We start from the raw sequence: 15347 nt of genomic DNA, 5'->3' as shown, positions 1-15347 counted from the left end.
CCATGGTAAATCAACATGGTCACATTATGAGAAATATTGTTTCAATATGAAAATAAGCCATTGTAAATCATGGTAAACCATGCTAAATAAACATGGTCACATTATGAGAAATATTGTCTCTTGGTCTAATGAATTGTGACAACCATGGTCATCCATGATTAGCTATGGTGCAATGTCGCATTGTGATAAAGATTGTCTCAATATGAAAATCAACCATGGTGAAACATGGCCAACCATTGTCCAATGTCACATTGTAACAAATTTTGTCTCAATATGAAAATCAATCATGGTAAAACATAGTCCAACGTCACATTGTGACAAAGATTCTGCCAATATGAAAATCAATCGTGGTCAATCATCGTTAACCAAGTTTATTTTATGGTTTATAATATTTGTCTTATTGATTATATACCTTGGGTTTATAATATTAATCCCTTGGGTTTAATATTATTTCCTTAGGTTCATAATACCCTGGGGTTTTAGAATTGATCCCTTGCGTTTATTATACCCTTGGGGTTATAATATCAATCCCTTGGGTTTATTATACCCTTGGGATTTTAATATCAATCCATTGGGTTTATTAATCTAAGGATTCATATTCCTAGGGTATAATATTATTCATATGGTTTATAATATTAATCCTAGGGTTTAATATAAATCCCTTGGGTTTAGAATCATGATCAACCATGGTCAATGATGGTCCAATGTTACATTGTTCCAAAAGATTGTCTCAATATGGAAAATAACCATGCTAAACCATGGTAGAATGTCGCATAGTGACAAAGATTGTCATAGTATTAAAATCAATGATGGTAAGGCATTGTAGACCATGTCTATTTTACGATTTATAATATTTATCTTAGGGTTTTATACCTTGGTTTTATAATATTTATCCCTTAGGTTTAATATTATTTTCTTGGGTTTTTAGTATTAATCCCTTGGGTTTATAATATCAATCCCTTGGGTTTACTAATCTAAGGGTTCACATTCCTAGGGTATAATATTAGTCATAGGGTTTATAATATTAATATTTCGGTTTATTATAAATCCATTGGGTTTATAATCATGGTCAACCATGGTCCAACATCATATGATTACAAAGCTTTGATCAATATGAAAATCAAACAACGTAGCATTGTGACATTGATTGTCTCAATACAAAAATCAACCACGGACAATGATGTTCCAACATAGCATTGTGACAAAGATTGGCTCAATATCAAAATGAACCATGGTGAATCATGGTCAAACATGGTCCCATTGTTACAAAGATGGTCAGCCATTGTCCAATGTCACATTGTGACAGAGATTGTCTCAATATAGAAGTCAACCATGGTCAACGATTGCTAACTAATGTCCAACGTCACATCGTGAGAAATGTTGTCTCAATATGAAAATCAATCATGGTCAACCATAGTCCAACGTTAGATTTTGACAAAGATTTTGTCAATATGAAAACTAATTGTGGTCAACTATAGTCAATGATATTTATTTTAGGGTTTATAATATTTATCATAGGCTTTATATACCTTCAGTTTATAATATTAATCCCTTGTGTGTAATATTATTCCCTTGGGTGTAATATTATTCCCTTGGGTTTATAATACCTTGAGGTTTTAGAATTGATCCATTGGGATTATTATTCCCTTGGGTTTATAATATCAATTCCATGTGTTTATTAATCTAAGGGTTCATATTCCTAGGGTATAATATTTTTCATAGGGTGTAAAATATTAATCCTAGCATTTTATATAAATCTCGTGGGTTTAGAATCATGGTCAAACATGGTCAACGCTAATCCATGGCACATTATGCCAAACATCATGTCAATATTAAAATAAATCATGATGTACCATGTTTATTTTATGTTTTATAGTATTTATGTTAAGTTTTATATACCTTGGGTTTACAATATACATCGCTTGGGTTTATTAATCTAAGGGCTTATATAGCTAGGGTATAATATTTATCATAGGGTTTATAATATTAATCTTTGGGTTTAATATAAATCTATTGGGCTTATAATCATGGTCAACCAAGGTCCAACATCACATTATCACAAATTTCTCAATATGAAAATCAACCAATGTTGCATTGTGACAATGATTGTATCAATATGAAAATAAACCATGGTTAACCATGTTCTAGCATTGCATTGTGACAAAGATTGTCTCAATATGGAAACCAACCATGGTCACATTTTGACAACGATTGTCTCAATATGGAAACCGACCATGGTCACATTCTGACAAAGATTGTCTCTTGGTCCAATGCCACATTATGGCAACCATGGTCATTCATGGTCAACCATAGTCCAATATCAAATTGTGACAAAGATTGTCTCAATATAAATATCAATCATGACCAACCACAGTCCAACTTCACATTGTGAAAAAGATTATGTCAATTTGAAAATCAATTGTCATCAAGCATGTTTATTTTAGGGTTTATGGTATTTATCTTAGGCTTTATATACATTGAGTTTATAATATTGATCTTTAATATTATTCCCTTTGGTTTATAATACCTTGGGGTTTTAGAATTGATCTTTTGGGTTTATTATTCCCTTGGGTTTATATTATCAATCCCCTAGGTTTATTAATCTAAGGGTTCATATTCCTAGGGTATAATATTATTCATAAGGTTTATAATATTAATTCTAGCGCTTAATATAAATCCCTTTTGTTTAAGATCATAGCCAACCATGGTCAACGATGGTCCAATTTTACATTATATGAAAGATTGTCTTTTGGTCCAATGTCACATTGTGATAACCATGGTCAACCATGGTCCAATATCAGATTTTGACAAATATTGTCTCAATATGAAAATGAACCATTGTCAACCATGGCCAACCATTATCTAATGTCACATTGTGACAAATGTAGTCACAATATGAAAATCAATCATGGTAAACCATAGTCCAATGTCACATTGTGACAAAGGTTGTGTCATTATAAAAATAAACCATGGTCAAACATGTTTATTTTAGGGTTTATAATATTTATTTTAAGGTTTATATACCCTAGGTTTGCAATATTTATCCCTTGGTTTTAATATTACTTCCTTGGTTTTATAATCCCTTGGGTTTTTAGTTTTAACCCCTTGAGTTTATAATATTTATCTTAGGGTTTATATGCCTTGGTTTATAATATTGATCCCCTAGGTTTAATATTATTACCTTGGAATTATAATGATGCTTTTAGTAATTTGGATACGTGTCTAAAAAATGAGGGAGTTGGTGCTTCCTGTCAGTGGTGGCTCACAAAACATATTGATGTAATAAAGTAAGTGCTCTCATTTTACATCAATAACAACAAAAAGATTTGGTGGTTCCTCCCGAAAGGGTTTCCACATAAATCCTTGTGTCTCACATGTATGATGCTCATGGTGTGTGCTTGTATGTTGATTTCATATTATTGCCACATGATATGTTGTTGTTGGTTATATGGAATTTTTCCAAGTTTAAATATGAAAAGTAAATTGGCATAAAAAGTTAAAAATTAGACTTAATGCTAATTCACTCCCCTTTTAGTGTTAACATTGTTTCCAACAGGGGATACATTATTTTGTATCATTTGATAACCACTTATGATATGAAAAAATGGATTTGGGTGGTTCGGAGTACCTGTGATGTGATAGGGGGACACAATAACCTATCTACATCAAAACATTTCCCGGTTGTTGTCCCACAAGTATATCACTTTACATAAATGGTGTCCTGGTATGTAAACCGGTACTTTTCAAATAAAATAGTTATTGTCTCATCTCAAGAGGGAAAGGTAATAATTAAAACAAAACATATTTTATTGAAAACATGTTGTTTTTTCCAGAAAAGGGCGGTCTACAAGGAATAAACAAAGCCTACATTGTAATAAAAGTGGAATTCTCGCTCCATATGTCAAGCAAAAAATGGTCAAAAACTATTTTAAAGAATGAGTGTTTTCCCTGTTCAGTTATCCCCCTTATGACATTATATATCCTAGTTCTATGCCCAAGTTGTGTTTTTCCATGGTTTCCCAAGTTCTTGGTCTTCATACTAATGTCTATGTAACCTAGACAATTCTAGGTCTCTTAACATCCCTATGTCATCTATCACTAAAGCCTAAAACAAATTGTATTTTCTACAATTTCTGTTTGACAAAATTCATTGCCAAATGATAAAAATGGGAAGGGGAGGTCTTTCCACTGCCAAGTATTATAAATGTAGATCACTACTGAGATGGAGGGGATGAGTCAGTAGTGGCGGAAATTATAAACTTTTATTTTTTATTTTTGTTCACTAATATATTAAATGACTAATAACTCAACATATAAGTAGTAATTTGAACATTCAACTACATCAAGAATCAACATATAAGAGACATCACACATAAAACAATAATTAACAATGAGATATAATATATTTTTGGTGGAAACCTCGAAGGGAGAAAAACCACCGTATCACTATTTCATTCCTATAAATCTATTATTAATTAGTAATCTTGTAATACAAAGATTAGTTGGCTACCACTAGCAAGGAGCCAGTACCCCTGTAACAATTTAGTCAAGGAACCACCACCCCTTTAAAAATTTAGTTGGCCACTACCATCAAGGAGCCACTACCCCTATCTTGGAAATGCATGACTTGTTGGATTCCACTACCTCCTCAAAGTCTCTGTGGCCACTTTTTAAAATATTTCAGATTGTACCCCAATCATCAAAGGAACTCTCTCTATAGCACAATCTCGATAAATTATCAATAAATCTCAATAGAAAGTCCTCTCTCTTTATCACAAAATCCTGTACAACTTATTCTCCTCTCTAATAATTGCTACTTACAAACAACACTGTCTGGGACATGCATAGTAAAATATCATTTAATTTAGATATTTAATATGGTCCTACAACCACACTGCTTCTCTCAATTCCCTCTCAATGGCACACTCTTTTTGTCCATCCGAACATAACTCCTCAAGTAATTCTCCTATATATAATGTTTCTCCTTCACTTTTAAACTTTGATCACCTTATAGATGAGGAGAAAACCTTCTTATACTATTAAACCCTTTACTGTGAGAAAATACCATAAGAATTTTCCTTGGAGTTGGCTTTAGTGCTTGCATAGTTTAGGAAATTCCACTTACTGGTCATAAAACACCATCGATACACATAACATGTGTTGTAACACACTTTCTAGGAATATAACTTCATTATTGCTACAACACACCTTTGAGGCACTTTTCTTCATTGTAGCATGCCTTTGAGGTTGTTACCTACATTAACTCTTCCAAAGACACCCTCTCCAACCACATTTGTAATTCAAATTTAGGACATCAACGCACAAGCTTTAGATACTATAATACTCATGGAAAATCATACGTTGGACCACTACAAAGCATAGAAGTCATAATTACAAAGCTAAGATGGAAACAATACAATTCCAACAAGATTCTCATTTGACATTTATGTTAACCTAAACCTAATCTTCCTTCCTAAACCTAAATTTCGAAACTAAGATGAATACTCTCTCCCCCTTTGACATCAATGTAAAGGGGAAATGCATAATAGGTATAACACCATGCCTTCTCCAAGTTGATCATACTCCCTATGAAAATGTCATGGGCTACAAACATCTTCTCCACTCTACTGTATGTCATATTTTCTTTCCCATTTCCATTGAATCACATATAAGAGACTCAGCACATACATGGAAAAATGGTTTGAAAATAATCACAGTGATAATACATGAGATACAAGGCTTAAACAATATGATACATGGCTATAACACAAGTCCATCATCCCATAAGTTAAACTACTGATTGTAGCATACTCCCATTGAGAGGTGGAACACTATGGTGTCACAAAAACTAATATTAATTGATATTCTTAAAGAAAACACCATTAATAATCGATTATTACAAATAAATAATTAATAATTAATATCTCATAGTTGTTAATAATAATATTTATTTGGTAATAATAATAATAATTAATAATTAATATCTCATAATTATTAATAATAATATTTAGTTGGTAAGAATAATAATTAACGATTAATTAATCAATAATTCAATAAAATATTTTATTATTAATGAATTATTAAATATGAAAATCAGCCATGTTGAGTGTTAAAATTGGCAACCAGGGCCAAACTCCATGTGGGTCATCTTATTTATGGAAATTGATATTTTTCTTGGATCCCTCTCATCGAGACGTGTAGGATTAATCTAAAGATCATCCGATTCAGATAAGTATTTATGAAGATATGAATTTATTTTGATTATGGACAAATTGTCAAGTCGGCCAGCAACTTATGTACTCTCAAAAGCCCAACAATCATGTCTATTCAACCTCTATATTTAGTATAAATAGAATAGGACTCGAAGTCATTTGTCACACACACATTCACTCTACATTTCTCAAAAAGCTGGAAGTGTCGGAAAAGCCAGAATTGCCGGAAAAGTTGGAACTACCGGAACTGCTGGAAAAGTTGAAACTACCGGAAAAGCCGGAATTGCCAGAAAAGCTGGAACTACTAGAAAATCTGGAACTTCCGGAAAAGCCAGAAAAGTCAGGAAAGCCAGAACTGTCGGAAAAGCCTGAACTGCCATAAAAGCTGGAATTGCTGGAAAAGCCGGAACTACTGGAAGTCAGAACTGCCTGAAAAGGCAGAACTACCAGAAAGCTGAAATTGCCAAAAAAGCAGAACTGTCGGAAGAGTCGGAAAAGCCGAAACTGGCGAAAAAGCCTAAACTACCTGAAAAGCCAGAAAAGTCAGAATTGTCGGAAAAGCCTTAACTACCAGAACTGCCGAAACTACCAGGAACTGCCAGAACAACTGGAACATCTATCTTTGGAGGAGGGCAGCATGCAAGGGATAACTAACTAACATTGGGATAGTTGTATGGTACTTAGCAGCAAATACACCAAGCATGAAATGTTATAGCTAGCATGCAAGGGACAGTTAGCATGCAACAACAAGCATGCAAGGGACAGTTAGCATGCTAAGGACAACAAGAAAGGTAGGGACAACAAGCAAGAAAGGTGCAGCCAACACATATTTCAGGATGACAACATGGTGCAGCAATAGCACATAATGCAGTACAGTGATAGGTACAATCATAATTAATAAATTATGATGAAATGCAGCATAGCAGTCATTGAGTGCAGATCAGCGATGAGTACAACATTGGGTGCAGATCCGTGATAGGAGAAACTCAATGATTGAAGCAGCATAGTAACAGAAACAACATCATGAAGTGCATAGCATGGTCATTAAGGTCTAGCCCTGTGATGATAAGTACAACATGGTGCAGCATGGTGAGGTGCAACAAGTGGATGAGATGCAGAACTGTGATGGGTGAAGGAGTCACCTTGGAGAATTAGTTGAAGCAACATGTCTTCAACTAATCTCATGTAGATATAGAAAGTCAAAATGTTGACTTCTGTTGTAAATGTACTATCTCTCTCTCTCTCTCTGCTAGAATATTAAAGAACACAGAAGAATAATTTATTAAGGGTTTCCCCGCATTGGGGTTTGTTCCTGGCTAGTGCCACATCTTGTGTCTTCTTGTCTTGGCTTGTCTTTTGCATTTTATATTTATGTTCTATCTGCAGTTTACTTTAATGATGATGTGATTGCTAATGTGGAAAAGATATTGAGCTAATTGTGAAAATTAAAATAAATTGCTCTAGCATAGAACATACCTAAGATTAACACTCAGTCATGGTTAGCCATGGTTAACCGTGGCCAAAAATCATGATCACATTGTGACAAATATTATCTTAATATGTAAATCAACCATGGCTACCCATGGTCAACCATAGTTAACCGTGGTTAATAATCATCGTCACATTGTGATGAACATTATCTCTTAATCCAACATTACATTATGACAACCATGGTCACCAATGGTCAACCATGGTCCAACGTCACATTGTTGCAAAGATTGTTTCACTATGAAAATGAACTATGGTCAGCCATAGTTAAACATGGTTCAACATATTATTGTGAAAAAAATTATCTGAATGAAAAAATCAATCATGGTCAACCATGGTCCAACATCGCATTGTAACAAACATTATCTCAATATAAAAATCAACCATGGTCAAGTGTCACTTTGTAACAAAGATTGTGTTGGTATGAAAATCAATCATGGTCAACGATGGTCAAGCATCACATTGTGACAAAGATTTTGTTGAGATGTAAATCAACCATGGCCAACCATGTTTATTTTAGGGTTTATAATATTTATCATAGGGTTTATATACCTTGGATTAATGATATTAAACCTAAGCGTTTAATATTATTCCTTTTGTTTTTAGTATTAATCCCTCGCGTTTATTAGCCCACTGGGTTTATAATATCAATCCCTTGGACTTATTAATGTAAGGCATTATCCCTTCAGTTTAGTATGACTACCTTGGGTTTGTAATCCCTTGGGATTTTAGTATTAATCCCTTGGGTTTAATATTACTCCATTCAGTTTATTATTTCGTTGAGTTTATAATATTAATCTCTTGGGTTTATTAATTTAAGGGTTCATTCTCCTAGGGTGAAATATTATTCATAGGGTTTAAAATATAAATCCTCGTGTTTAATGTAAATTTGTTGTGTTTATAAGCATGGTTTCAACCATGGTGAACCATGGTCCAACATGATATTATGACAAATACTTTCTCAATATGAAAATCAAACATGATCCAACGTCGCCATGTGACAACGATCGTCTTGATATGAAAATCAATGATGGTCGACCATGACCCAACGTCACGTTGTGACAGAGATTGTCTCAATATGATAATGAACCATGGTCAACTGCAGTGAAGCATGTTTATGTTAGGGTTTATAATATTCATCTTAGTGTTTATATACCTTGAGTTTATAATATTAATCCTTTGGGTTTAATATTTTTCTCACGGTTTTATAATATCTTTGGGTTTTATAATTAATCCCTTAGGTTTATTATTCCCTTGGATTTATAATATCAATCAGTTGGGTTTATTAATCTAAGGGTTCATAGTCCTAGGGTATAATATTGTTCATAGGGTCTATAATATTAACCTTTGAGTTTACAATAAATCCATTAGGTTTATAATCATGGTCAACCATGGTCAAAAGTCACATTCTTAAAAATATTTATCAATATGAAAATCAACTAATGTCGAATTGTGACAATGATTGTCTCAATGTGAAAATAAACCATGGTCAGCCATCATAATTTAAATTCCCTCATTTACAATCATGGTGAAGCATGGTCAACGATGGTCCAATGTCATATTTTACCAAAGATTGTCTCACTATGGAAACCAACTATTGTCAACCATGTTCTCACACCGCATTGTAACAAAGATTGTCTCGGTATGAAAATCAATTATGGTAAAACATGGGCAAAACATATTTATTTCAGGGTTTATAATATTTATGTTATGGCTTTTATACCTTGCGTTTATACTATTTATCCATTTGGCTTAATTTAATTTCGTTGCTTTTATAATCTCTTGGGTTTTAAATACTATTCCCTTGGGTTTATTAATCTAAGGGTTCATATTCTTAGGGTATAATATTATTCATAAGATTTATAATATTAATCATTAGGTTTAATATAAATCAATTTATTTTATAATCATGGTCAACCATGGTCCAACATCACATTATGACAAAGATTTTCTTAATAGGAAAATCAACCAATGCCACATTGTGACAACGATTTTGTCAATATTAAAATCAACCATTGTCAACCATGGTCAACAATTATCTGGCCTTGCTTTGTGATAAATGTTTCAATATGAAAATCAATCATGGTCAAGCATAGTCCAACATCACATTGTGACAAAGATTGTGCTAGTATGAAAATCAACCATGGTTCGTCATGGTTAACCATGCTTATTTTAGTGTTTATAATATCATGGTGTTTTAGAATTGGTCCCTTGGGTTTATAATATCAATCGCTTGGGTTTATTATACTCTTGGGTTGATAATATCAATCCCTTTGGTTTATTAATCTAAGGATTCATATTCCTATGGTATAAAATTATTCATAGGATTTATAATATTAATACTAGGGTTTAATACCAAACCTTTGGGTTTAGAATCATGATCAACCATGGTCAACGATGGCCGAATGTCACATTGTGCAAAATATTATCTCAATATGATGGTCAACCATGTTTATTTTAGGGTATTATACCTTGGTTTTATAATATTTATCCCTTCGGTTTGATACTATTCCCTTGGGTTTTTAATATCAATCCCTTCAGCTTATAATATTAATCCCTTTAGTTTATAATATCAATCCCTTCATTTTATTAACCTAAGGGTTGATATTCCTAGGGTATAATATTATTCATGGGGTAGATCATATTAATCTTTGGGTTTATTATAAATCCATTGGGTTTATAATCATGCTCAACCATGGTCCAATGCTACATTATCAAAAATATTTCCTCAATATGAAAATCAACTAATGTCACATTTTGACAACGATTGTCTCAATATTAAAATGAACCATGGTCAGCGATGTTATCACGTCGCATTGTGACAAATATTGTCTCAATATGGAAATCGACCATTGTCAATATTGGTCAACCATGGTCAATAACCATGGTCACATTGTGACAAATATTTTCTCTTTGTCCAAAATCACATTGAGACAACCATGGCCATACAAGGTCACCCATGGTCTAATGCCACATTGTGACAAAGATTGTCTCAATATGGAAATGAACCATGATCAACCATGGCCAACCAATGTCTGACGTCGCATTGTGAGAAATGTTGCCTCAATATGAAAATAAATCGTGGTCAACCATATTCCAGCATCACATTGTGACAAATATTGTGTCAATATGAAAATTAACAGTGGTCAACCTTAGTCAAACCATGTTTAGTTTAGTGTTTATAATATTTCTCTTAAGGTTTATATACCTTGGGTTTATAATACCTTGGGTTTAATATTATTCCCTTGGGTTTATAATACCTTGGGGTTTTAGAATTGATAAGCCGGTGGATAGATCTCTTCAGACGGATAAATAGCCACTTAGTGACTATGAATCACAATTGAAAATAAGTAGTTAACCATTATTAATTTTTGTTAATTAATAATTAAATATTGTTAATTATTAATTAATTAATATATATATATTACTAATTAATATCAATTACTATTAAATAATAATAATTATTAATTAATGAAATAAAATAAGGTTAAGTTTATTTGATAATTAATAATGAACTAATTAATTGGTACTTAACAATGAACTATTAATTAATTAATAAATTAACTAATAACTTAATTAATTGATCAATTAATTACAAATGATACTCGGTGTGTTGTAACTATTGATTCTAATTAATATTAATTATCATTAATAATTAATAATTAGTTAATAACTTTAAGTTTACATTTAATTAACAAAAAAGAAAAGAAGAGAAAAGAATTAATTAACAATTAATAATATAAAATTAAAAATTCATCAATAACAATAAATCATTATAAGTAATAATTAATTAATAATTATATTTAATATTTCATAATAATAATAATTAATTGTTAGTATTAATATTTATTAATTATTAATAATACCCTGGATGCGGGTGGAAATGGTGGTAGCCAAGGTGGCTGCCAACTGGGTTGGCATGTGGAGAACGCACATGGCCTCCCACAAGATGGCACAGAAATTCAAGGCATTAACTACAACCATGAATGCGCCTTGAATGAATATTGCTACCACGCTGGTAATTGACCTCAACATCGGCTCAAAGCAACAATGGGCTCTTGGGAAAACACCTCTGTCGCTCCTGCAATTCCTCCTCTGCAACCTCAACCCCTGCAAGGCTTTTGCTGTCATGCAATGGCAGCGCCCAGCTCCCGCACATCCAGTGGTAGACGATGCTATCTTTATTGCTGTATCGACTTCAGTTTGGGCATCCATTTTACCCACAGCTTGAATCTGCAAATTCATATCCCCACAGCCCTGGTAGCTCATCCTTCTATTGATTTTCCTGTTAGCTCCGCTGCAACGCGACAGCCCTATGAGCCCAATTCGGATAACAACCCACCTTCCAGTTCCGAAAGAATGGTGCACCACAGGATGTGTAGTTGTAGAGGTGGGAACAGAGGTAGCCTATCCCACTCCAGGCACTCACCGGCTTCGGAGACCACCTCCTCCCTGGCTGAGCAGCACTCGCACTGCTACCCCAATACTTGTAGTGGCAGAGGACGCTTCCATTCAGGGGCCGCTGCTATGCCTCCCTCCACCTCCGGCCCTTCTCCCAGCAGCACTCCACCAGCTCCTCTGCCAAACTCCCAGACCGCTAAATTTTCCTTTCGCTCTGCCCTGAACCAGCCCCTCATCATTGCAACCATTACTATCAGTTTTCATGAGGAGAAGCAAAATATGGAGGCTCGTGACTCTGAGATTGGCATTCAAACTACTGCACCTGAGGAACACAGAGCAACGTGTGAGACCCAGACAGAAGCAATGAGGCTCTCTAGTATTGCGGTGGGAGGCAACATCGCTACTGGGAGTAACCAACCCAAGGCCAAAATGGATTTGGCTTAGTCTAGTCTTTAGGGTGCAGGGGAACGAAGCTCAGAACTACCAACCAGATGCGTAGGGAAGGAAATGGATCCGGCTCAACAGAAGCATTAGGTCATTGATGAATATTGTTGCATCATCGACGAAGAGCAACCAGAGACGCAGGCGGGTGACACGGAAGCTCAGCCACTGGCAAGTGGCACCATGGAACATTACATATGTTTCATTCTGGAGGAGCAGCCTCTATTGCCACCATGTCCCTAACAGGAACCTCGATGACTTGTGCTCGCTACCTGAACTGCCACCTTGCGGACCTTCAATGTGCCATGTGCTTGCCACTTAACCGCCACGTGTCTCAGGTGCACTGGGACTTGTTTTTCAATTTTTGTCTTTTAATGGGTGTTTTTTGGGTGAACACTACAATTCTAAGATCTTCATCTGGGTTTTCTTTTTCAATTTTTTTAGATACAATAATTCAAAACTTGTTATTTCGCTAGTTTCCCCTGCGTGGGTAGGAAAACTATATTTTTGAAAACCTTGGGTTAAGAACTGGTTTCCCTTCTTGGCAGTTCAATTATAGCTTTTTAGCTGGTTGATGTCTCTCTTCTGGGATAGCTAAGTATAGGCTTCAGCCTCTATGTATGACAGTTTTCTTACTTTAATAGAATTAGCCTAATTTAGAAAAAAAAATAAAAACTATTACTAATAATATTTAATTGTTAATAATAATAATCAATAATTAATTAATCAATAATTTATAATCGATTATTAAAAATAATTAATGAATATAAAATAATTAATAATTAATAGTAATAATATTTAATTGTTCATAATAATAAACTATATTTTTTTATTTTTATTTTATTTTATTTTATTTTTTTCTGCGTAAATACTAATTCTATTAAAAAAGAGAAAAATATGTACATGGAGGTTGAGACCTCAGAGGGGGCAGAGGCCAGCCCTCAGCCAGAGATTCTGAGACATACATATCCTACTATCTGCCCTTTCAGGATTAAAGACTTCAAAACTTGATTTGTTAGACATTAACCCACCAAAAGATAATTCTGTTCTGAGTCTAACACATCATAACTATCGCCTACAGAGGCTTTACTGAGAAGCATGCTGTCATACCCGTCATGGACAAAAAGAGGCAAAACAGAACTCGCCAAACCCAGAGTTGTTGCTGCAGATCAAGAACAGGTTGGCTCGCGCCGAAACCAAACAAGAACTGAGACCAGACCCATAACCAGAGACCCAAAAACATAGACACATAGCATAAAATCAAACAGAGCGAAGGCAAGAGTGCCACCCGTCGGTAATGAACCAGCATCAATCGGCATGTTGCGGAGAGTCGGGCACATCCTTGTCCACCTGGCTAGACGAGGCAACCCAGGTGACGAATCCATTATCTTCATTTCCTTCGATACCACCTTCTAGAGGAGTTACCAGGTTGAGGATGCTGCCTACATGATGAACCGGCCTACAAGCAAGGATCTCGTGCTGAGTTGAATCAGTCGTATGGGGAGACGCTTCAGGAATAGGGCTATCTTCCTGCATATTATCTGCATTAAACACAACCCTAGCCATCTCACCCTGAAGGACGCTGTCTTCCTGAGATTGAGAGGTGGTGGTGTGGGCTGAGCAATTGGGATTGTCCTCTTCCTCAGCAAGAATAACCGTGATACTGGCAGACAAAACTGGCCTGTTGAGCCTGCTATGGAAGGTGAAGCGGGTAGTTTGAAAGGAATTGTGCGGGAGAGGCCCAGCATGGCCAGAGGGCATTGAGGACGGGGAGGCTGAAGCAATGGCGATTACATTCTGAGGAGTAGAACGAGAGGCTCTGCCTCTGTTACCGGTATTACCTCCTCGGTGAGAGACTCCTCGACAGCGAGGCATCCTCGAATTGACAGAGCAGCTAAGAAAGGGAAAATGGCGGAGTCGACGAGAGAGGGACTGAGCATAGAGGAACCCGATGATATAGATAACCCAGGCGTGCTTCCAGACTACCTGAGCGAGGCAGGGGTGCGGGAAGAACAACGGGTGGAGGTGAAAAGAACCAGGAGCAATGGCGTGAACCAAATACCGAGCCATACATAAAACCTTGAGCATGAACTCTCGAGCCAGGCTCACATTAATGATTATTTGTGCGACCATCATCCCGTCCAGCATCCAAATAAATGTGCATGCCATTGAGATCTACAGTCTTCGTTCGCCAGCCAGGTGCAGGGCCAGCTGCCTGCATTGAGCGAGCCCTCATAAATGCAGCACATTAACACCCGCATCTGGGTGTGTATCATCCTCCTGAAGCATATCATCCTTCACAATATTCTGGAACTCATAGAGTTTATCCTCGGAGGCTATGCTGGAGATTGAGCCTACAAAGAGATCTACCCCAATTTCCACTCCTATATTAGCAAGAAAATCAGCAAGCTTATTTCCTTCCTGCTTAGTGTGCTTGAAAGAAATTGCTTGATGTTGAGAAAGCCATCTATCTATTAGCTCGAGCCTTTGAGCCATCCTCCAACTGTTACTGACCTTATGTATGGGGGACCCCTGCATTAGTTTTCTGACCATATTTATGATGATTTGCGAGTCCCCTTCTATGATAAGTGGAAAAAAACTTTTGTCCTGAGCCAGGGTGAGACCTCGCCATAGTCCTTCCAATTCCACTGAGTTGTTGCAGTCCCAACCTTTTGAGCCAAGAAAGATGAGTTGAGGAGTGCCATAATGATCCCTGAAGACTCCCCCATAACCTGCTTTTCCCAAATTACCCTTTGAAGCTCCATCGAAGTTGAGCTAGAACATGTTGCTGGGCAGCGGAGTCCA

General features: G+C 35.5%; 1 pseudogene; it reads right to left on the bottom strand.

Moving 5' to 3' along the window:
* The window catches only part of LOC149194701 (monooxygenase 2-like), a 79888-nt pseudogene extending 67676 nt beyond the window's left edge, over window positions 1–12212 (bottom strand).
* Window positions 12213–15347: the final 3135 nt, after the last annotated feature.

Source organism: Pinus tabuliformis, chromosome 2_2 (genome assembly GCF_031772625.1).
Source record: "Pinus tabuliformis cultivar Carrire ecotype Pingquan chromosome 2_2, CPIR1, whole genome shotgun sequence".
Taxonomy (NCBI): domain Eukaryota; kingdom Viridiplantae; phylum Streptophyta; class Pinopsida; order Pinales; family Pinaceae; genus Pinus; species Pinus tabuliformis.
The sequence above is the reverse complement of the archived record's forward strand: the minus strand, read 5'-3'. Positions and strand labels throughout refer to the sequence as shown.